This window comes from Rhineura floridana, chromosome 4 (assembly GCF_030035675.1).
Source record: "Rhineura floridana isolate rRhiFlo1 chromosome 4, rRhiFlo1.hap2, whole genome shotgun sequence".
NCBI lineage: Eukaryota > Metazoa > Chordata > Lepidosauria > Squamata > Rhineuridae > Rhineura > Rhineura floridana.
The window spans coordinates 110959822-110982851 of record NC_084483.1 but is presented as its reverse complement, the minus strand read 5'-3'; the positions used below and the strand labels follow the sequence as shown (position 1 = coordinate 110982851).

The following is a 23030-nucleotide window of genomic DNA, read 5'->3' as shown; positions in this document are numbered from 1 at the left end:
TACTATCCACAGGCAAATGGTGAGATATAACGTTTTAATAGGAGCTTGAAACAAAGTCTACAAATGGCCGAACTAGAAGGTAAAGCATGGAAAGCCTTTGTCACAGATTTCTTACAAGTTTATAGATCTACCCGGCATGCCACAACACAAAAGTCCCCAGCCGAATTGTTATATGGACGGGAGATGTGCACAAAGCTGAATGCTGCTGGACTACTCATGTCTAAGTCAGATGCTTCTTTACAGCCAGGCATGAAACAAATAGTACACCAAAAACAACAAAAATATAAGAGCTATGCAGATTGCCAAAATGGAGCTAAGGAACCAGGGATACGATCTGGTTCATTTGTACGGGTCAGGAAACAAGGCATCCTGTGGAAAGGGGGAACCACGTTTTACACTCCCCTTCAAGGTACTTGCCAGAGTAGCGAAATACACCTATAAACTGTCAGACGGCCGCATATGGAATGCCCGCCATCTGGCCCCTATTCAGCGTGACCCAACTTCATATGACCAGATCGCGCAGGCTACGCATCTGGCCCGATTGTGGTGATCCAACAAATAATATTACTGATAACCTAGTTCATACTGATTACTCTAATGGATTGCCTCATGCACAAAATTGCCAACCAGAACTCCCACTTGATCAACAGTTGCCACGCAGCAGGCGACCACCTGTGTGGGCTAAAGACTATGTTATGTAATTTCTAAAGCAAAGAAATTAGGTCGATTATTGTTTGCTGTGTTAGATATATGTTTAGTAGGGTGGCAGGAAGTAGTTTTCTTAGATAAAGGGGATATGTGATATCATGCTAAGGGAATTGCATATTGGGATTGGTAGTAAAATAATGCTGGGAGATTGAGAACAAGAAGGGGAGGAGTTTGGACAGGTGGAGAAGAATGTGGCTGGAATAAAGAGGATTAAGTACTAATCTCTCTTAAATTGTCTACAATACAATAAGTTCCCAGGCTCCTCCTTTTTGAAGACAGGGACAATATTAGCCCTCTTCCAGTCATCCGGCACTTCACCCATCCTCCATGATTTCGCAAAGATAATAGGCAATGTTCCTGAGAGTTGTTCTTAATTACTCTAGGATGCAGATCATTGGGCCCTGGAGATTTGAACTCATTCAAAGTAATTGCATTCCTTGACCAATTGTTTATCAATCTCAAGCCGCAATCCTGCCCCTTCAACTTCTACTTCACATTTGCCAGGAGGGTCATAGACTCTATTTTGGCCAAAAACTGAGTGAAAGTAGGAATTGTGCACTTCTTTCTTTCTTTCTTTCTTTCTTTCTTTCTTTCTTTGAGTAAGGAGTCCATGTTTTTATTCTGTGCACCTCTTGTAGGAAAGCCACTGCAGGGCGCATTTGTCTGACATAAGATGTTTTTCTTTTTGCTACATTTCCTAGACCCTTTACATTCAAAGTCACTACTTTCAAACTATGTTTTTCCTCCCATAAAGATATATTTACATCAAGCAAACTGTTTAAACTTTGCCATTGCCTCCTCCCCCCAACCTCCGTTGCTTCCCCTTATAACCATTAATTTAAACTTATTGCCTACTAATTAATATAAACAATATGGGGTCTGCCGAACGCTGTCTGGCATGCCTGCTGGAACTGTGCCCACACTAGCCATTAAACTTTCCCCCCATCCATACTTGTAAGCATGTACTTTTTTTACACTTTGCTCTTTTGCTATTTGCTTGCCTCTGCTACCACCATCCCTCCTTCTGCAAGTCCACAAAGTGTCAGCTCTACACCGAGACAGCAGTGCAGGCAGGGGCTGGAAATTCCTGGGTATTTACCAGGGCGGGAAAGTCCTTAGCTGGCAGCCTGGTTGTAAATCTGCCAGGCTAACAAGGATGAAGCGTGATAAGGGCAAGGCCCTTTCCAAGCTTACGTGCCAAGCCAGAAGTCCAGAAGCGAGGTCAGTAGAGGTCCGGGTTCAATTGCCAAGGGGTCACTCCAAGATAAGGTTCAGGGAATCTGGAAACACACGAAGCCACGCCTGACGTTGTAGTCAGCAACAAGCTGAAGCCAAGGTTTGACTTTTAAGGAGCAGGTTTGTCAGCAGGTGTGAGCCCTCAGCGTTTTGGCCTTAAGGGGATAGGCTTGCCCCTCTTCTGCCTGACCTTCTGCTGTCTACGTTCTGCAGGTGAGGGGGGAGTATCCTGTTCACTGTTTGCGTCTGGCTGAAGGGCTTCAGCTGTGTCTGGGGTGCTCTGCAGCTGAGGGGGAGAAGGAGCTGGGTTCTCAGGAGTTTCCTCCGTTTCTCCTTCTGGGTCTGCTGCTGTTACTCCCGAGTCATCCTTGTCTGATGAGTCCTCCGACGGGGCCATGACACAAAGTGTGTTTGGCTTGTTTACAAACTCCCCCTCCCTCCTTCCTCCCCTCCCAGCACAGAACTGACCATCACACATATTGGCAAAACTGAGGGGAGGGAGAGAGAGACAAGATAAGCTAGCCCTGAGATACTGCTTTCTCCCCATCTCATGTTTTGGTCAGGTAGCAGGGAGAAGGGGGAGAATGAGGCAAGGGGAGCCAATGGGAAACCAACAGGAGAAGCAGGCATGGAAGGAAATGGGGTTAGAACCATCTACATGGGAAACAGCGGATCAAAGCAATCAGGCTTTCTCCTTAGCAACGGTTGTAATGGCATTCTCTCTGCTTTTCAGAGTGTACCTGGTATGAGAAAATCTGGATTAAGGGAGGGGAAAGTATGGGAAGGCAGTGATTGTAGGAGAACATCATATGGACAAGGGTGATTAATGGAGACACATTACAGATTAAATGGAAGTATGGACAAGCCTTCAGTGTGTGAATAGGACAGACACACAACCAATATGGCTGTCCCTGTTACTTCTAGCTTGGCCCCAAAAGGTCTTTGAATGGCAAGGCTTTTCTTTAAAAAAAGCATACATGCACAGAAGCACACTTCTCATGCTAGTATTCAACTTTCCAATGTAAATTCAATATTTTGGAATCTAGACTTTCTAAACAGGAAAAATAGTACAATTCCACTATTTTTACTGCAGTTTTTAAAGTAAACCTTTGGGGGAAATGACACAATGGAAGTATTCAGTTTCTCTCACCTCGCCCCCCCCCGCCATTTTAAAAGTTACAATATGTTTGTGAAAACAGAGGATTCTAATAGAAATTATTTTAATAAAAAACATTAAAGCAAGTCTGCTGCTACAAAGATGCAAAGGGACACTAACGTCATCCCCTTATAAAAACAGCCTCTGTGTATCTGTGGAGGCCATTTACACCTCAAAACTGTTACCTTTGCGTCGCCAGGTCAAGCCTTTCCTCTTCTCCCAGGCATTTTAGCATGTGTTTTTAAATTGTTTTTAATTTGTTTTAAAATTGTGTTTTTAAATTGTTTTTTGTGTTTTAAAATTTGTATGTTTGTTTTTATTGTTTTTAATTGCTGTAAACCGCCCAGAGAGCTTCGGCTATGGGGCGGTATATAAATGTAATAAATAAATGAATAAATGTGAATAATTAGTATTTGCCCAGGATTTGCCTACACCAGGTTCACTTGGGACGACTGCAAAATGAAGGCGATTAGTTTAAATTGACTTAATCCACTTCTATCAGAGGTCACCTCATTACGGAGCCATAAGTCTCATGATGTGCAAATACATTGCAAGAGTTGCATTTAAACTAATAAACAACAACTGTAATTGCTCACATCTGTTTACAGATGAAACAGATATTAAGGGAGTTTATTGTCTAATGTAATATTATTATTATTTTACACATTGTATTTGGAGGGAAGGATCTCTGAACTGTACTTTGTATTGCATTTGGGCTGCAAGTCTAAGGTTCAGTTAGCACATGACAATAAACCATAGTTGGTAAACCAGAAACAAATAATGAGCCTGAGTTTGGGTGACATGATAGTCTACTAGGGCACAACTCTCCCAATTTTTCAAGCAATCAGCAATTCTTAACCCCCCATCCCAAATCTCAAAACTACACTCTTTCCTTTCCCACACACATTTTATAATTCCTTGGATTTACAGAGGTTTGTGAAGGCATTTCTGTCAATCTGTTCTCTGGCCAATCAGCTCTCTGCACCACTCAGTCAATCTTAATCCAAAAATGTAGCCATAGCAAAGAGGTTCTTCCCAAGCCTGCCTGCTAGTCAGTGCTACTAGGAAGGCTCCTACTCTGTCTGTTGTTATGAGGTTTATTCACCACAGCCAGGATAGCAAATTAGGGAGGAGTCAGGGAGATAGAGAGCAGAAGTACAGGAAGAAATTGATCACACACCAAAACAAGATGTGCTGATAATCATGGGGAACTGGAATGCAAAAGTATGGAACAGAGAAGAACTAGGAATTGTGGGAAAATGGGGCTTAGTAGACAGGAATGAAGCAGGAGAAACACTTATTGAATTCTATGAAGCCAATAATTTGTTTCTTGCAAACACATTTTTTGAGCAACCGAAAAGACGACTGTACACGTGAACATCACCAAATGGTCAATATAGGAATCAAATTGATTATATAATTGGTAACAGAAGATGGAGAAGTTCTATACTTTCTGCAAAAACAAGACCAGGAGCAGACTGCAGTACAGATCATGAACTGGTCATATCGAAAATCAAAGTAAAGCTAAAGAACAACAACAAAGCAATCATAATGCCAAAATAGAATTTAAATAACATCTCAGAAGAACATAAAGATCAAATAAGGAACAGATTTGAGGCTTTAAACTTAGTTGACAGAGAACCAGATGAGCTATGGATTGAAGTCAGACATTATCAGGGAAGAATGCAAAAAGACAATACCTCCTCTAGTTAAAAAGATAGAAAGACCTCAATGGATGTTTGACGAAACTCTTAACATGGTTAAAGAGAGAAGGAAAGCAATAGCAAAAGGAGGTAGAAACACGATGAGAACCCTAAATGCAACAATACAGCGACTAGTATGTAGGGACAAAGAGAACTATTACAATAGTTATTGTGTAGAAATAGAAGAGGACAACAAAAAGGGTAGAACAAGAGCCCTATTCCAAAAGATTAGAGAAATGAAAGGGAAATTTAAACCAAGAGTAGGGATGTTGAATAATCCACAGGGAAACACATTGACTGACCGAGATGAAATAAAAGGAAGATGGAAACAATACACTGAAGAACTCTATAAAAGAGATGCAAGGATGACAGATTCATTCATGGAGGAACCGTATGATCAAGAACCAGAAATTTTAGAATGTGAGGTGAAAGCTACTCTTAAAATAGTTGGAAGAAACAAATCACCAGGAACAGATGGCATACCAATAGAGTTGTTACAAGCTACTTGGACTGAATCTGTCCAAATTTTGACAAAACTTTGTCGAGAAATATGGAAAAGAAAACAATGGCCCACAGACTGAAAGCGTTCAATATATATCCCAATTCCAAAGAAAGAAGATCCTCCGTGGCACAGAGTGGTAAGCGGTGGTAACGCAGCTGAAGCTCTGCTCACGGCTGGAGTTCGATTCCAACGGAAGGAGGAAGTCGAATGTCTGGTAAAAGGGGTTGAGGTCAACTCAGCCTTCCATCCATCTGTGGTCGGTAAAATGAGCACCCGGCATATGCTGGGGGGTAAAGAAAGGCCAGGGAAGGAACTGGCAATCCCACCCCATATATATGGTCTGCCTAGGAAACGTCGCAAGACATCACCCTAAGAGTCAGAAACGACTCGCACTATAAGTGCGGGGACACCTTTACCTTTACCTTTTCCAAAGAAAGGGGATCCCAGGGAATGCAGTAATTATCAAACTATTGCCTTAATATCCCATGCAAGTAAAGTAATGCTCAAGATTCTACAACAAAGGCTTTTACCCTATATGGAGCGAGAAATGCCAGATGTCCAAGCTGGATTTAGAAAGGGAAGACGTACCAGAGATCACATCACAAACATATGTTGGATAATGGACAGGACCAAGGAATTTCAGAAGAAAATCACCCTGTGCTTTATAGATTACAGCAATCCTTTGATTATGTAAATCATGAAAAACTATGGAATGCTTTTAAAGAAATGGGGGTGCCACAGCATCTGATTGTTCTGATGCGCAACCTATACTCTGGACAAGAGGCTACTGTAAGGACAGAATATGGAGAAACCGATTGGTTCCGCATCGGAAAGGGTGTGAGACAGGTGTATTTTATCGCCCTACTTGTTTAATCTATATGCAGAACATATCATAACAACAACACTTGTTTAATCTATATGAAGAACATATCATACGGAAAGTAGGATTGGACCACGATGAAGGAGGTGTGAAAATTGGAAGGAGAAATATCAATAATTTAAGATACGCAGACGATACCATACTACTAGCAGAAACCAGTAATGATTTGAAACAAATGCTGATGAATGTTCAAGAGGAAAGCACAAAAGCAGGACTACAGCTGAACGTCAAGAAGACTAAAGTAATGACAACAGAAGATTTATGTAACTTTAAAGTTGACAACGAGGACATTGAACTTGTCAAGGATTATCAATACCGTGGCACAGTCATTAACCAAAATGGAGACAATAGTCAAGAAATCAGAAGAAGGCTAGGAGTGGGGAGGGTAGCTATGAAAGAACTAGAAAAGGTCCTCAAATGCAAAGATGTATCACTAAACACTAAAGTCAGGATCATTCAGGCCATGGTATTCCCGATCTTTATGTATGGATGTGAAAGTTGGAAAGTGAAAAAAGCAGATAAGAGAAAAATCTACTCATTTGAAATGTGGTGTTGGAGGAGTGCTTTGCGGATACCATCAACTGCGAAAAAGACAAATAATTGGGTGTTAGAACAAATTAAACCAGAACTATCACTAGAAGCTAAAATGATGAACTGTGGTTATCATACTTTGGACACATAATGAGCAGACATGATTCACTAGAAAAGACAATAATGCTGGGACAAACAGAAGGGAGTAGAAAAAGAGGAAGGCCAAACAAGAGATGGATTGATTCCATAAAGGAAGCCACAGACCTGAACTTACAAGATCTGAACAGGGTGGTTCATGACAGATGCTATTGGAGGTCACTGGTACATTGGGTCGCCATAAATCATAATCAACTTGAAGGCACATAACAACAGGGAGATTAGGGAAGGGTCAGGACTGCTGTAAGAACAGCCTTAGCTTCTATCAGAAATATACATTTAATTTAAGCCTGCCCAGAGGTGTTTCCTTGAAGGCCAGTTCTATTTATAGGTAACTATAAATAACTGTAACTATTCAGTAGGTCCTATGAGAGACTGAAAGAACTGGGCATGTTTAGCTTTGAGTAGAGAAGACTCAAGGGTGATATGATAGCAGTGTTCAAGTACTTGAAAGCAGTGTTCAAGTACACAGAGGAGGGCCAGGAATTCTTCTCATTTATCCGAGTGCAGGACACAGAATAATGGGCTCAAGTTACAGAAAGCCAGATATCAACCGAACATCAAGAAAAACTTCCTAACTGTTAGAGCGGTATGACAATGGAACCAATTACCTAGGGAAGTGGTGGGCTCTCCAACACTGGAGGCATTCAAGAGGCAGCTGGACAGCCACCTGTCAAGTATGCTTTAATTTGGATTTCTGCATTGAGCAGGGGTTTGGACTCGATGGCCTTATAGGGCCCTTCCAACCCTACCATTCTACGATTCTAACTAAAAAAGAAACAGGAAGTGTTTTCTACTTTAAGGAGCTTTTTTATTTAGTTTAGATTGTTTTTTGTTTCTCATCTTGCTAGAGAGAGGGAGAGAGAGCATGCAAGAGTGCAACCAGTGAATCTCTTTCTACAATATGTATTTTTTTCTAATCATTTTGCATTTATTGTTGTGAATTGGGAGGATAAACAGTGGATGGCTCGAGTATGTGTTGCAATAAACTCTGTATTAACTATTTCCCTGCATTCACTCATTAAAAGCTGAGTGGAGCGAGAAAGGTTGATCTGAGGCTGTGAGCACATTAGTCGCCTACAGCAGAGTTTTCATTGACTACATCTGGAGGGGGGACAAACTGATCTGCTGATCAGTTGCGAAATCTCTTTGAGGTGAATTAAAAAAACAAACACTCAAGCTGACCCCACCAGGTTTTACAGTAAAAAGGGGCAGGGTTTGACTAGCATTGTGTGTCCCCATTTTCAGAAAAGAGAAGAGGAGACACACTGAAACCGGTAGGACAGTGAGTGTGTCTCTATCCTGAGCCACTTGCTAATCCAGAATATTTTCCAGAGTATTTTCACAAAAGGTATGTGGAACTGCTTCTAACAAGCCCCCTAAATTCTAGTATTAAGATTAGGATTTGTATGCAGCCCTCTACAATTCCTTCACTCAAGGCAGTTTTTAATTGTTTCCCCACACTGTGTTTTCCTCAACATGTTTAAACAAATATTGATAGTATTATTAATGCAGTTCACGCTCCCCTTTTCCTTTATTTTTTTCCTTTCTGATCGATAATCATACCAACAGTACCATTTATAACTTGCCAAGGATGAATTCCAGCCATCAAATGCAAAGTGCAATTAAAAGGCTTTAAACAGAAGTAGCTTATCCATTTAAAGTCCAGTTCACAAACCTTTTAGAGTAAAAAGATACATAACATTTTGAGAGCAATTTCAATCCAACCTGTCCAAGGTTAAGCAGTGGAGGAAAACATTGGACCTGCAAGTTTAGAACAGAAGCCAGCTATGTGCAGCATCAATAGGCTGGTTGCCATGGTGTCACCAAGAAACTTCCCTCTCCCAATATCTCGAGCAGTTTTTCACTTTAAGAATGTTTTTTCTCATTAAAAGGCAATTAATGTACTGATAAATATGTAAAGTACCCTCAGAATTTTTAACTGAAGGATGATATAGAAATGTTTAAAATCTTTCAAATAAATAAAACTCAATTTAATGTTTTTAAAGAGAAAGAAAAATTTGGTCAACACTCCTGAACATGAAACATGGGTTGAGGGGCAACCAAGCCCAATAGCTGAGCCTGCATTCAGTATGCACATCACTTGTGAAACCAGGAGAAAGCCAGGCTCCCATTGTGTCAGGATGTTCACTGTGAGCTCTGTTTACATATTACATTCATTTTACTGTATTATTTATTTATTTATTTATTAAATTTATATCCCACCCTTCCTCCCAGTAGAAGCCCAGGGTGGCAGATGCCCAAGTAGCCTTGTTTTGTATACCTTATAGGCAGGGCCATCTCCAGACATGCTAGGGCCCTTGGGCATCAGCTTGCCCTGGGCCCCAACGTGTGCGCGTGGGTGAACGTGCGCGACATGCGTGCAGCCCCCCACCTACCTGTCTCCTGTCTTTTACCATTGCCCTTAATGAAGATGGCGGCCGCGGTTTCCCTAAGGGGATAAAGCCTCCGCCACCATCTTTGTTGATGGCACGCATGCGTGCTATGCACGTACATCTCTGCCATCAACTAAAATGGTGGCAGCGGCTTCATTACCTTAGGGAAGCCGCTGCTGCCATCTTCATTGAGGGCAATGCTAAAAGGCAGGAGACAGACAGGTGGGGCAAGGGAATGGCGGGCAGGCAGATGGTGCTGCAAATTGCAGAAGGGGAGCGGAGGGCCCCTCAGGGGCTCCTGTAGCTTTGGGGCCCTCGGGCCAGTGCCCCACCTGGCCACCCTTTAGAACCGGCCCTGCATAGGTGTCTCTTGCTCTTAACTGGTCTAGACCAGCATTTTGATATGCACAAAGACTGGTTAAGTTACAGACAGCAAGTAGTCCTATCCCTGTAATAGATGTCCGTAGAAAAGTCAGAGAAGACATAGTTTGGGATGAAAAAGAATGTTGAAGACATCACATGCAAGATGATATAATTCTGTGGGAGCCATTTTGCAATAAGGCTACTATCTCCTGAACCATGGCACCTACATTAATAAAATATGTTAAACCTTTTGAGGGTGTTTCCATAATAGCCAATATAATATTATTATGTTCATAATATAACAATGCCAATAGCAGCCAAAATATGTAGAAAAGAGTAAGGAACAGGGACTGTTTCCCCCCAAAAAAGTGTCATTAATTTTGATCAATAAACTAAAGTTAATTGTGTTTCTGAATATGGGTAGAATTATTTGTATGTCAAACAGCATACGTAAGTTCTCTGGCTTGGTCAGTGACTTGAGAATTTTAAAAAGGGAGATTTTTAATAAATATGTCAAGAGTGTTGTGTGGCTGCTTCTGTTTAATACCTTGTTGTAAGCCTCACTAATTTAGCTTTGTTTATGCCATTTAGTTTTAGTTACCTGTTAGGGCCTTAATGTGTAGCACCAGTAGGGCTCTTTTTTGTTTTTTAAATCTTTTATTACTATATGAAACAGAAAAAAGAAGTAAAAGGAACAACAATGGCAAAATATAACAAAATACAACAGTGGGGACAATAAAACTAGTTCCAAATGTCACTCTCAGGTCACTGGAATATATCTTTTTTTTTTTTAATAATTTTTATTCAAATTTTTCCAAAAACAAACGAAACAAAGTCAAAAAAACATAACAATACATCAACAAAAAATGAAAATAAAATAGTTGACTTCTGATTTGTCACAGATCAGCTATAAGTATATAATATACATCAAACCTGTCCCTTAATGTATACATACAGAGTCCCTTTTCTCCGTAGGCTGTCTTAATTAATCGTCAAATCCCAGTATCATCATTTTATTTTGATCTTTCAACAAAAAGTCTAAGAGAGGCTTCCATTCCTTAAGAAATTTATCTGTCGATTTTTCTCTAAGTAAACATGTCAATTTGTCCATTTCTACTAAATCCATTAATTTCAATAGCCATTCTTCCATTGTTGGTATTGATTCCATTTTCCACTTTTGTGCATATAATAATCTTGCTGCCGTAATCATATATAATATTATTCTTCCATATTTCTTTTCTATTTGTTTATCCATAAAACCCAATAAAAAAAATTCTGGTTTTGACTGAATATTTATCTTTAGAATTTTTTGCATCTTCCTACCTATCTGTGCCCAAAATGATTTTGCCTTTTTACATAACCACCACATATGATAAAATGATCCTTCTTGTTGTTTACATTTCCAACAAACATTAGAAACATTACTATACATTTTTGACAACTTTTCTGGAGTCATGTACCAACGGTACATCATTTTATAAAAATTTTCTTTAAGATTATAGCATAGTGTAAATTTCAAACCTTTTTTCCACATATTTTCCCATTGATCCATTTGTATGTTATGACCAAAATTTTTTGCCCACTTTACCATACACTCTTTTACTTGTTCTTCCTCCATATCCATTTTCAATAAAAGTTTATACATTTTCGCAATTATATTTTCATCATTTGTACACAATCCTATTTCAAAATCAGATTTACTTATTTCAAACCCATACATTTTCTTGTCCATTTTATATCTTTCTAACAATTGTAAATAGGCAAACCATTGAAAACTATATCCTTCCTTTGTCAGTTGTTCTCTCTCTTTCATTGTATATTCTCCATGTACATTTTCTAATAGTTCTTGATAAGTTAACCATTTCTCTTTTCCAGCCATTTCTCTTCTATAAAACGCTTCTTGACTTGAGACACATAATGGTATTTTCGAATAAAACCTTGGTTTGTATCTATTCCATATTTTCAACAGAGGACGTCTTATAAAATGATTGTTAAAGTCTACATTTACTTTTACTTTGTCATACCATAGATATCCATGCCATCCCCACTTCAAATTATGGCCCTCCAAATCCAATAGTCTTTTATTCCTCAGTAAAATCCATTCCTTTATCCAGACTAAACAGCAGGCAGCAAAATAAAGTCTCAGATTTGGTAATCCCAGTCCTCCTCTTTCTTTGGCATCTTGTAGTAGTTTAAATTTAACTCTTGGTTTTTTTCCTTGCCATACAAATTTAGAGATATCTTTTTGCCATTGTTTAAAAGGTAAATCAGAGGATATTACAGGTATTGTTTGAAACAAAAACATCATTCTCGGTAATACATTCATTTTTATCACAGATATTCTACCCATTAATGACAGTTGTAGTTTATCCCATTTTAGCAAGTCTTTCTTAATCTCTGTCCATAATTTTTCATAATTATTATGAAACAACTTTGAATTTTTATTTGTCATAATGATACCTAAATATTTCAACTTTTTCTCTATTGTAAAATCTGTCTTGTCCATTAACTCTTTCTGTTCCCTTAAAGTTAAATTTTTCACCAACATCTTTGTTTTTTGATTGTTGATCTTAAATCCTGCTATTAAAATTAAAATTCTTTTAATTTGTCCATCAATACATTAATTCCTTCCAAAGGATTTTCTAGTACAATTATCAAATCATCAGCAAATGCTCTCAATTTATATTCTTCTTTTTTTATCTTTAATCCCGAAATTCTTTTATCTTGCCTTATATCTCTAAGCAACACTTCTAAGACCAGAATAAATAAAAGGGGAGATAAAGGACATCCCTGTCTTGTACCCTTTTGTATTTCACATGAATCCGTTAAATCTCCGTTAACAATTACCTGAGCCTTCTGAGATGTATAAATCGATCTAATCCATTTTATAAAATTGTCTCCAAAATCCATTTGCTCCAAAACCTGGAACATAAATTTCCAATTCAAATTATCAAATGCTTTTTCAGCATCTAAAAAAATCAAAGCTGCTTGTTTATCATTTCGTTGTTCTAAATATTCCAAGACATTCAAGACATTCCTGACGTTGTCACGTAATTGTCTTTTAGGTAAAAACCCTGATTGATCTTCCTGAATAAATTGTTGCAATATTATTTTCAATCTTTCTGCCAAGATCATTGTAAAAATTTTATAGTCATTATTCAATAGAGATATTGGTCGATAATTTTTTGTTTTAGTTAAATCTTGCTCCTCTTTAGGTGTTAATGTTATATTAGCATTTTTCCAACTATCCGGTATCTTTCCCTCTTGCAGAATAAGATTCATTGTAGACTGTAAAGGTAGTAAGAGTTCTTCCTCCAAACATTTATAATACATTACAGATAACCCATCTGGTCCCGGTGCCTTTCCTAATTTAATTTTGTTTATAGCTTCAGATATCTCTCTTGACGTAATAGGACCATTAATAGCTTATCTCTGAAAGTCTGTAATTTTAGGCAAATTCTGTTTAGATATATACTCTTCTATTTTTTCAGAAGGAATTTCCTGACATTTGTACAATGTTGAATAATATTGATGAAAAATCTTTTTAATTTTTACATTATCTGTCAACGTCTCATCTCCTTCTTGTATCTTTAAAATGATATTTTTTGACGTTCTTTTCTTAATTTATATGCTAACCATTTCCCAGGTTTATTTGCAAATTCAAAAGTCCTTTGTTTAGCAAAATTTAGTTTTCTTTCAATTTCTCTAACTGTCAGCATTGATACTTGCTTCTGTAACATTTTGATTTGATTTACAATAGAAACTTTAGTTGGATTCTTTTTCAATTCTTCCTCTTTTTGTTTTATTTCTTCCAAAATTAATTGCATTTTCTGTTGTTTCTTTTTTTTTAATTCAGAGTTACATTTAATAAGATATCCCCTCATAAATGCCTTACTTGTATCCCAAACGATATTTTCACTTGTTCCTTTATGTAAATTATGTTCAAAAAACTCTTTTAATTTCTTCTTACATTCTTGTACTACTTTGTCATTCTGTAATAAAGATTCATTTAGTCTCCATCTAAATCCAAGATTTTTCTTTTTTAAAGTTAATATCACAGGGTTATGATCCGAAAAAGTTTTTGGTAATATATCCATTTTAAAAGTGTCCTTCACTAAAATTTTAGACATCCAAATCATATCAATCCTCGAGAATGTTTTGTGTCTTTCTGAAAAATAAGTAAATTCCTTTGCATTATCATTTATATATCTCCAGGTATCCACCAATTCTAAATGTTCCATCAGTTCAAAGCAAATCTTCGGTAATTTACCCTGTGTCTCTTTGATATTTTTTTCAGAAAGCCTATCAATTTTTGGTGAGATTACCCCATTCCAATCACCCATAACGCACCAATGGTCATATGAAAACTCTGACAATTTTTCCATAAGTCCTGTGTAAAACCTTGTTTTATCTTCATTGGGGGCATAGATACCCACTATCAAAATGTTTGTACCCTGTAGAGTAATTTCGACCCCCACAAATCTACCACTATCATCCAGTAATACCAATTTAGGAAGCAATTGTGGGTTAATGTAGAGAACAACTCCATTTTTTTTTTTGGTCCAGCCGAAATAAATTCTTCACCCAAATTTTTACAAATCAAATATTTGGAATCTTTCTTCTTAATATGAGTTTCTTGTAAACAAATTATATCCAATTTTAATTTTTTCAAATAATGAAACACTTTCTTTCTCTTCTGCGCCGTATTGGCTCCATTTATATTCCAAGTTAGATATTTGTAATCCATCTTTAAGCGTGTATTTTAAAATGTGCCTGATGCTTCTTTTAATCCATCATCTTCCTTCCCTTCCTCTGCATATCTTGTTGACTTTGTTCCCCAGGAATTATATCCATATCTTTGAGTTTATCTTCATCCATATCTTTTGAAGCTTTTCTCAAGAAGTCCCTTGCTTTTTGAACCGTATTCAATCTATATTTCTGTTGTCTGAATGTAAAGATCACTCCTTCTGGAACATCCCATCTAAATTGAATTTTGTGTTGCTTAAGTTTCTCTGTAAGGAAAGCATATTCTTTTCTCTTACGTAAAAGTCTAATAGGAATTTCTTTCATCACCAGTATTTCCTTACCATCAATTTTAAAGGTATTTTTAAAGTGTTGCTGTAATACCATATCTCTGGTCGTCTTCTTTATAAAATGAACAAGCACATATCTTGGAATTTTATTCATTGTTGCATATCTGGAATTAATTCTATACACTTTGTCTATTTCAAATTCTATCCGATCTTCATTCAAATCCAGAAATTTTACTAGAGCATTAACAATTTTATCTCTGATGTCTTCACCTGTTTCCTCAGGAATTGCACGGAATCTCAAACAATGTTCTTTATTTCTCATTTCAATCACAGCCATATAGTCCAAGTTTTTTTCTAATTCCAGATTTAATATATCTGTTCTATTCTCCAAGATTTGTACCTTTTCTTTAGTGTTTTTTGCATCCTCCTTTATTTGCCCAATTGTCCCTTTAATCTCATCCACTTGTGTTTTAATATATTTTTTTATATCTGTCAATTCAGTTTTCATATCCTGTTTTATATCATTAATCCCTTCCATTATTATTTGAAACATATCTGGGGGTATAGCCCCTTCCTGTGGATCAGTAGAACCTCTTCTCTCCCGGGCCTTAGTTGCTTTTTTAGTTGTCATTTTCAAGAGAAGCCTTTAATTTCTGGTATTAATCACTGTTCCAAAACCTAGAGGCAGTCTATTTCTTTTTTTTTTCCTCCACCAACAAAAAAGTTAATATTCCAGGCCTGTTATTGAAATCCAGCCAGCACAGCACAGTTCTTATCTACATCCAAGAATGCAAAACAATTCTGGTTCCCAACACCAAGCAATTAGTAACATATACGAGCAGCAGATTCGTCCAAAAAGAAATAGTCCAAAGAGAAAAATAGTCCAAAATATAATAATTACCTCTCATCCGTTTTTAAACTTTAAAACTCCAAATTCAGGCCAGCTTTTTGTCGTAAAAAAAGTATATAAGTTGTTTACATTTTCTTTCTTCCTTAATTATGTTTAAAACAGAAAAAGTATGACTCACCCAGGTTTCTCAGTTGCTGATTTGTAAACAAATCCCTTTTATTGTAGTAATTTAAGCCGAATGATAAGATTTAGACAGAAGTAGGCTCGCTGGTTAAGAACGTTTTTTTTAAGAAGAAAAAAAAAACGCTTCGCTTTTTTCCAGTACAGCTTGCGTGGAAATCCTGACTCCGTCTTCAGCCGATCGGCATGCCTTCTTATCTCAGGGATTTCCTGATCAATTCCAGCCGCCGACAGCTCAACAAAGTCTTGTGGAAAATCTGATCGGTTCTCCTATACCTTGGAGAACATTTAAGCCAGTCCAAGATTCCTCTTGGCTGGCTTTTAACCTGAAAAAAGCTTCCTCTGAGGCAGAGCTCCCTCAGAGACAACCACCAGCCAGCACTCCTTCCGGGAAGTCCCAGGTCACTGGAATATATCAGAGAACAACAACCTGTCCCCATCCATTAAAAAAAAAAGGAAACTGTGGCAGTTTAATGCTGCATGTAACTCAACTGATAAAAGCCATGTTATTTATTTGTAATCCTTCATAGCCTTAAATCAAGATTTTGGTGCATGATATCATATGCTAAAGAACAGAATCCCAGATGAACTTTTAAAGTTTGTTTTATATCATTTTGTAGCACAGTATATAATGGTGGCTTGCATTCCATGATTATTTGTTCATGCTACAAATACAAGATTTTGTATAGTCTCTCCAGTGAGATTTATTTAGAACTGCTTGTGTGTGAGTAAGAGACATATAAATCTATGGCCGTGTAAAGTCATTATTTCTGAATAAAAGTGATTTTGTGATCATAACACAGAGCTAGGAATCAGGTTTGGGATTAGAATTAGTTTCAGAATATTGACCATCAGCAAAATGCCGACATTTTTATTCTGTTTTTATTCTGTACTATATCCCCAAGACTAGGATTGCCATATTCCAGTTTCACAAATCTGAGTCAGCTAATTTGCAAATTATTTGCTATTTATGCATTTATTTGCTATTTATGCAAATTAAGCATATTAATAGTTGCATTGTCCACTTGTTTTGTTTTTGTGCCTAGTAAATACCACCAAAAACTGGGTGAGGATATGAGGAATCTTTTTTTAAAAAGAATTCAGCCTTAAATGCCTAGACTCTAGTTTCCAGCACTTTGAAATATTTTTTTTTATTTATGTAGAGGATTTATATCCTGCTCTCACGGCGGCTTACAAAAACAAGAAAAATACATAAATAAAAGCAATATTGTGACCAAAAAGTTGTCTTAGCAACAGTTAGGAAATGCGAAATGAATGCTACAACCTGTAATGCAGACAAAAATCAAGATTTCAATATTATCAGTTCAGTCAGTAATATTATCTAATTAGCTTCAAAGCAAGCAGTGTTTTCATAGAATCCTTTCCAACAACAGACGATACTCCTGCATTAGTTTGAAGTACCTGAAGACATCCAAGCTTATGCTGGGCAGTAAATTGAAGATTGGCAAATAAAGAGGAATGATGTATTCTGTCTTTAGAGTATTTAAATATGCCACTAGAAAGAACAGAACCTTGGTGTGCAGCAAAGTTTGCCTGAAGTTCAGAGAATTTTGAGTATACAATGTATATGGAGTCCTGCCAAAAATAGTAGTAAAGTAAAAAAATACTCATATACTGTTTTTCAACAAAGTTCCCAAAGTGGTTTAAATAGCAAAATATATAATGTTTGAAATTTGGCTGTATAAAACAAGATAGCTACAAACCAATCATTTTCATTTCAAATTTTAAATAAGGGAATTTCTCCCCGTCCTTGCAAAAACAAGAATTGGGCTTTGAATATGGGAAATAATAATAAAGAAAATGGATTTGAGTGAATTCTACAGTACTAAATCCTAAGCTTGTCTCTATTAATTAATTTGGCATTAGGAGTATGGGATGTCAGCCACTGCCAGAGGGCAAACATGTAGCATCAAGAGCAAAATATACCACATAGTAAGCAAATAAGGTTTCCCAAGCTGGTGAGTGTGGGATGGATTGTTCCATTCCTATTGGTCTCAAGGAAGGGGGAAGGTTCCATCCCCCACTGCAATGAATATATATAGAGTCTGTTTGCATGTCCAAGCTGGATTTAGAAAGGGAAAGAGGTACCAGAGATCATATCGCAAACGTATGTTGGATAATGGAATGGACCAAGGAATTTCAGAAGAAAATCATCCTGTGCTTTATAGATTACAGCAAAGCCTTTGACTGTGTAGATCATGAAAAACTATGTAATGCTTTAAAAGAAATGGGGGTGCCACAGCAGCTGATGAGCAACCTATACTCTGAACAAGACGTTACTGTAAGGTCAGAATATGGAGAAACCTATTGGTTCCCCATTGGAAAGGGCAGGGCCGGTACCAGGCATAACTGGGCCCTTGGGCACCAGCTTGCTCTGGGCGCGCAGCTCCTGCCTTTTTCACCTACCACTCTATTGTCTCCTGTTGCTGCGTGCGCTGCGCACACAGGGCTGCCATCCTCCAAGATGGCAGAGGAAGCTTCTCTAAGGGGCTGATGTCCCTGCTGCCATCTTGGTTGATGGCAGGCATGTGCGGTATGCTACGCGCACGTGCATGCAAATGCCTGCCATCAACCAAGATGGTGGTAGGAGCATCAGCCCCTTAAAAGAGCCTCCGCTGCCATCTTGGTTGATGGCTACCCAGCTCACACAGCCTCAGAAAACAGGAGAGAGAGGTAGGTGGAGAGAGCGAACAGGTGGGCGGCCTGAAAGTGAGCCTGCCGCAGATCATGGAAGGGGAGCGTTACTCCCCCACCCTAATGAGGGGCCCTTTGGGCCATGGGGCCCTCGGCCAAGGCTCAACCTGGCTGCTCTTGAGCACAAAAGCAGGACTACAGCTGAACGTCAAGAAGACTAAAGTAATGACAACAGAAGATTTATATATCTTTAAAGTTGACAATGAGGACATTGAGCTTGTCAAGGATTATCACTACCTTGGCACAGTCATTACCCAAAATGGAGACAATAGTCAAGAAATTAAAAGAAGGCTAGGGACTGGGGAGGGTATAAGAACTAGAAAAGGTCATCAAATGCAAAGATGTATCACTAAACAGTAAATTGTTTTTAAATTTTTTAAATTGTGTTTTTAATTTTTTTGTGTGTTTTAAAATTTGTATATTTGTTTTTATTGTTTTTAATTGCTGTAAACCGCCAGAGAGCTTCAGCTATGGGGCAGTATATAAATGTAATAAATAAATAAATAAAGTCAAGATCACTGAGACCGTGGTATTCCCGATCTCTATGTATGGATATGAAAGTTGGACAGTGAAAAAAGTGGATAAGAGAAAAATCAACTCATTTGAAATGTGGTGTTGGAGGAGAGCTTTGTGGATAGCATGGACCACAAAAAACACAAAATAATTGGGTGTTAGAACAAATGAAACCAGTACTATCACTAGAAGCTAGAATGGTGAAACTGAGGTTATCATACAGACACATAATGAGAAGACATGATTCATTAGAAAAGACAATAATGCTGGGAAAAACAGAAGGGAGTAGAAACAGAGGAAGGCCAAACAAGAGATGGATTGATTCCATAAAGGAAGCCACAGACCTGAACTTACAAGATCTGAACAGGGTGGTTTATAGCAGATGCTCTTGGCAGTTGCTGATTCATAGGGTCGCCATAAGTCATAATCGACTTGAAGGCACATAACAACAAGGTGCTTTGATTCTCTGTGGAAAATGGCCTGCGTTCAAGTCGATCCAGACTTATGGTGACCCTATGAATAGGGTTTTCATGGTAAGTGGTATTCAGAGGTGGTTTATCATTGCCTTCCTCTGAGGCTGAGAGGCAGTGACTGGAGCAAGGTCACCCAATGAGCTTCATGGCTATGTGGGATTTGAACCCTGGTCTCCCAGGTCATAGTCCAGCACTCTAACCACTACGCCACACTGGCTTTACTTATGCAGAATTGCCAACATTGACATGTGGTTATGCATGGCAGTAGTATGATCAAATCAACAGGAGCAGCTTTATATTTAGGATTTAGTACATGCTAGCCAGCTAGACTGTTCAAACACTTTTGAGATCAATACTTCACAGTTTAGTCTTGCAAGCTTCTATTACCTCATCCAGAGATGACTATCTATGTCCATCATCACTGAAGAATTAGTGTGGAGGGAGAAAATTAGTGCCTTGCAAGTTTAATCTCTTTTTTCTATACTTGCTTTCATCAGCAGCAAAATTGAAAGAACGCCTATTCATTTAATCAGGTGTGATGGACAATTTTAAAAGGCAGCCATTTTGAAGAATTACAGGTACAAGAAGAGCTCTGCATGGAAGCTCAAAAACTACACCTGAAATTACACACACACACACACACAAAGCACTTATTTTGCAGAATCCAAGTCACACCCTTCAAACCCAAATGAAAGCTGTAATTCCGGTATGTGAAATTTAGAATCAGACATGACAGGAAGTAGAAGGAACACATACACACAAAGGAGGTGGAAGATCAGTAAAGAATCAAATTCCGAGCACAGGACACTCCCATCAGTAGAAGGGGAGAGGCAATCTTTGCACCACTAAAAATTTGCTCTGGGGAGAGAACAATGTGGGAGAGCTGCAAATGCCTCCTCTTGACTGGAAGCCTTCCATGAACAGAATGAGTTTGTGGAAGGGTCATGACTGACACCAGGGTTGCTGAAGAGGACAGGAAGCAGGGTTTTCCTCCACTGCTATGTTTTAAACTTATAACTTCAGCAAAAAAAACACCCTTAACATAAACACATACTGCAATAAACCATCTCCTCCCTTCCAATCCCTCTTCCCTTTTGTTCTATGTTTTAAATTGGATTGGGAATGTGCAGGGAGGAAGGGCAGGATATAAATCTAATAATAAAATATTAATACAGCACCTAGTAATTGTATGTTTTTTAATACTACATGAAGATGTGCCATAACACTGTCTGTGCTTATCGAAGCAGCCAAACAAACTAACAAAACAGCAATAAAAAAAATAAAAAGGCTGAATAAGAACTAAATGTCTAAAGCAAGCATGGTGAATCTGTGGCCCTGCAGATGCTATTGTATTTCAGTTCCGTCAGCCCCACCAGCCAGCATGGCCACTAGTCAGGAATGATGGGAGTTATACAGCCCAACAGCATCTGGAGGCCTACAGATTCCCCCATCCCTACTTTAAGATGCTTAGGGAAGAGATCACTAGCTGGGATTGGATACCCCTATTTGCTGTAGTAGCTCATACCACTACTTGTGCTGTTATCACTATTAGAACTTAGTGGCATTGGGCTTCCAGAAATATAAATGGGATCCAAGCAGGACCTGACAATTTTCAGTTGCCTGGGCCTCTGTTATAGCGATAGATATTGGTAAATATATAAATAAAATCAATAAAGACTTACACATATGTCCACATAAACTTATAACCAGAACTTTTATTAAGCAAAATAAGAACATACCTAAAATGATAAATAACTGCTGCTCAGAATATGCTACTATCTCTTTTTTTAAAAAAACACTTAATCCAGGAAGAAAACCTGATTTTTGAATTTTAAATGCACAAAATGGTGTATTTACTTCATTTCTTTACATCCATATGTACTTTCGAATCCAGTGCATTTACCCAAATCTTGTTATGACTTTACTGCATACTAAATGCAAAAATAAGGCAAAATCCAAAGGCTAAAATAGACATAATGATCTCCTATTCCACCCACCTGCTCTAAAGTGGAATCCTTCACACAACATATCTGCTTAATACATTAACACCTCCCATCTTCCAGGTTATCATGTGCCCGTAATAGATAATAGTAATGAACAAGGTGCTTTATCCTACAGAAACCTGCAAGTTACAATGAAAAGTTTAGAAAACATTCCATCCCACTGACCTCCTCAACTTTCTTCTTCCTATTAGTATAATATTCACTCATTCATGCACAGTGAGGCTGGCGGAACCAATGTCAGTGGGGCACTGAATGCACTCCCAGTTTTAGTCTGGACTTTCAAGGAGCTGTCCAAGGTGAAAATTGAAAGTTTGGACTAAAAGCCGGAGTGGATTCACTGCCCCACTGACATTGGAGCCACAAGCCTCCACTGTTCATGCACCTTGCGCAGGAAGCTGAACAACTGGATTTTAAAGAACAGTATTGGAAAGCACGTTTAGGGCATTAAGTACATAATGAAGCACAGACATTGCATAATGCTTCCTGAAAACCAGCTTACTTTTTGTCTTGTGGTATTTAATAAAATGAGGTGGGCAACAATATAGTGTTTTTCTCCTCTGAAAACATGCCTCTCTTTTGTGAAACACCTCCTCTGTACTCAATATTTTTGGTTCCTTTCTATTTTATTGTGCCTTCAACTAGATTAAGAACTGCTGCTGCTATTTCTATGCATGTGGATAAAGCACTACAGGAGGAAATGCTAATGATGATGTTAAAGGACTATTATTTTATGGAAAGCAATAGCATTTGTAAAACTGAACTGCATAATTGCTAATACAGCCTCAAGCTACAACAGCTTAGAAATATGGTATTCTGAGTATTCAAGAGGTAGAAGGAAGCATAGTTAAACTATGGAATTCATTCCCACAAGATATAGTGAGGGTCACCAACTTAGATGGCTTTAAAAGAGGTTAGACATACTCATGGAGAATAAAGCTATCACTGGCTACTAGTGGTGATGGCTATATTCTACCTTCAGTGTTGGAGACAATCTGCCCCTAGATATTCGTCACTAGTGACAACAAGTGGGGAGAGCGCTGGTGTGCTCAGGTCCTGACAGTCTGTATTTAAGCCACCTTGGCTTATTTTAGACTGAAAGGCAGATTATAACTAAAATACATAAACAAATATCCAACATTTGATTCTTTGCACCCTGTTCATTGGAAGAGCTCTCTTATCCACAGAATGAATTTCACATACACAACAAAGTCTGAATTATGTCTTGTCTTGGTTTTGCATTGTTAGTAGTTATTCACACCTACCAGCAAAAACAAAAACAAAAAACAAAACAAAAACTCAGTTTCAGAACATCCCTACCAAGCTTTGACAGTTGTTTAATGTGGTAATTGCTTTAGCATTTCAGTAAAAGCTACCACAAACAGCCTTCATGTTCAGTTTCTCAGGCTTCAATTTCAGCTAATATATATGAGGGCTAAGAATGGGCCCATGAACATCTGCTGATGACCATAATATGACCAGTGACCACACAATGTATGAGAAGTGGCCTACCTCTTTTCAATAGACATGAGTCCTTCTTTGAGAAGAAATGGTCTCACTCACATCCCTTCACTTGGCCTAGGAGGCAGTTTAGTGGGTTCCAAGGTACCTTGAAGAATTATAATAACTAGACTT

At 38.1% G+C, this 23030-nt stretch overlaps 1 protein-coding gene and 1 long non-coding RNA gene across 4 annotated transcripts in view; one reads left to right on the top strand and one right to left on the bottom strand.

The window, feature by feature from the left end:
- The window catches only part of PHACTR2 (phosphatase and actin regulator 2), a 227280-nt gene that overhangs the window by 100559 nt on the left and 103691 nt on the right, over positions 1–23030 (bottom strand). The gene's annotated exons all lie outside the window — the stretch shown is intronic.
- LOC133384414 (uncharacterized) lies at positions 2033–18864 on the top strand. Of its 2 annotated transcripts, none has more exons than XR_009762552.1 (3): positions 2033–2157; positions 8121–8223; positions 15842–18864. It is a non-coding gene; the product is annotated as an uncharacterized LOC133384414 (long non-coding RNA). The 2 variants fall into 2 exon arrangements; XR_009762551.1 differs by having other exon boundaries at positions 15837–18864.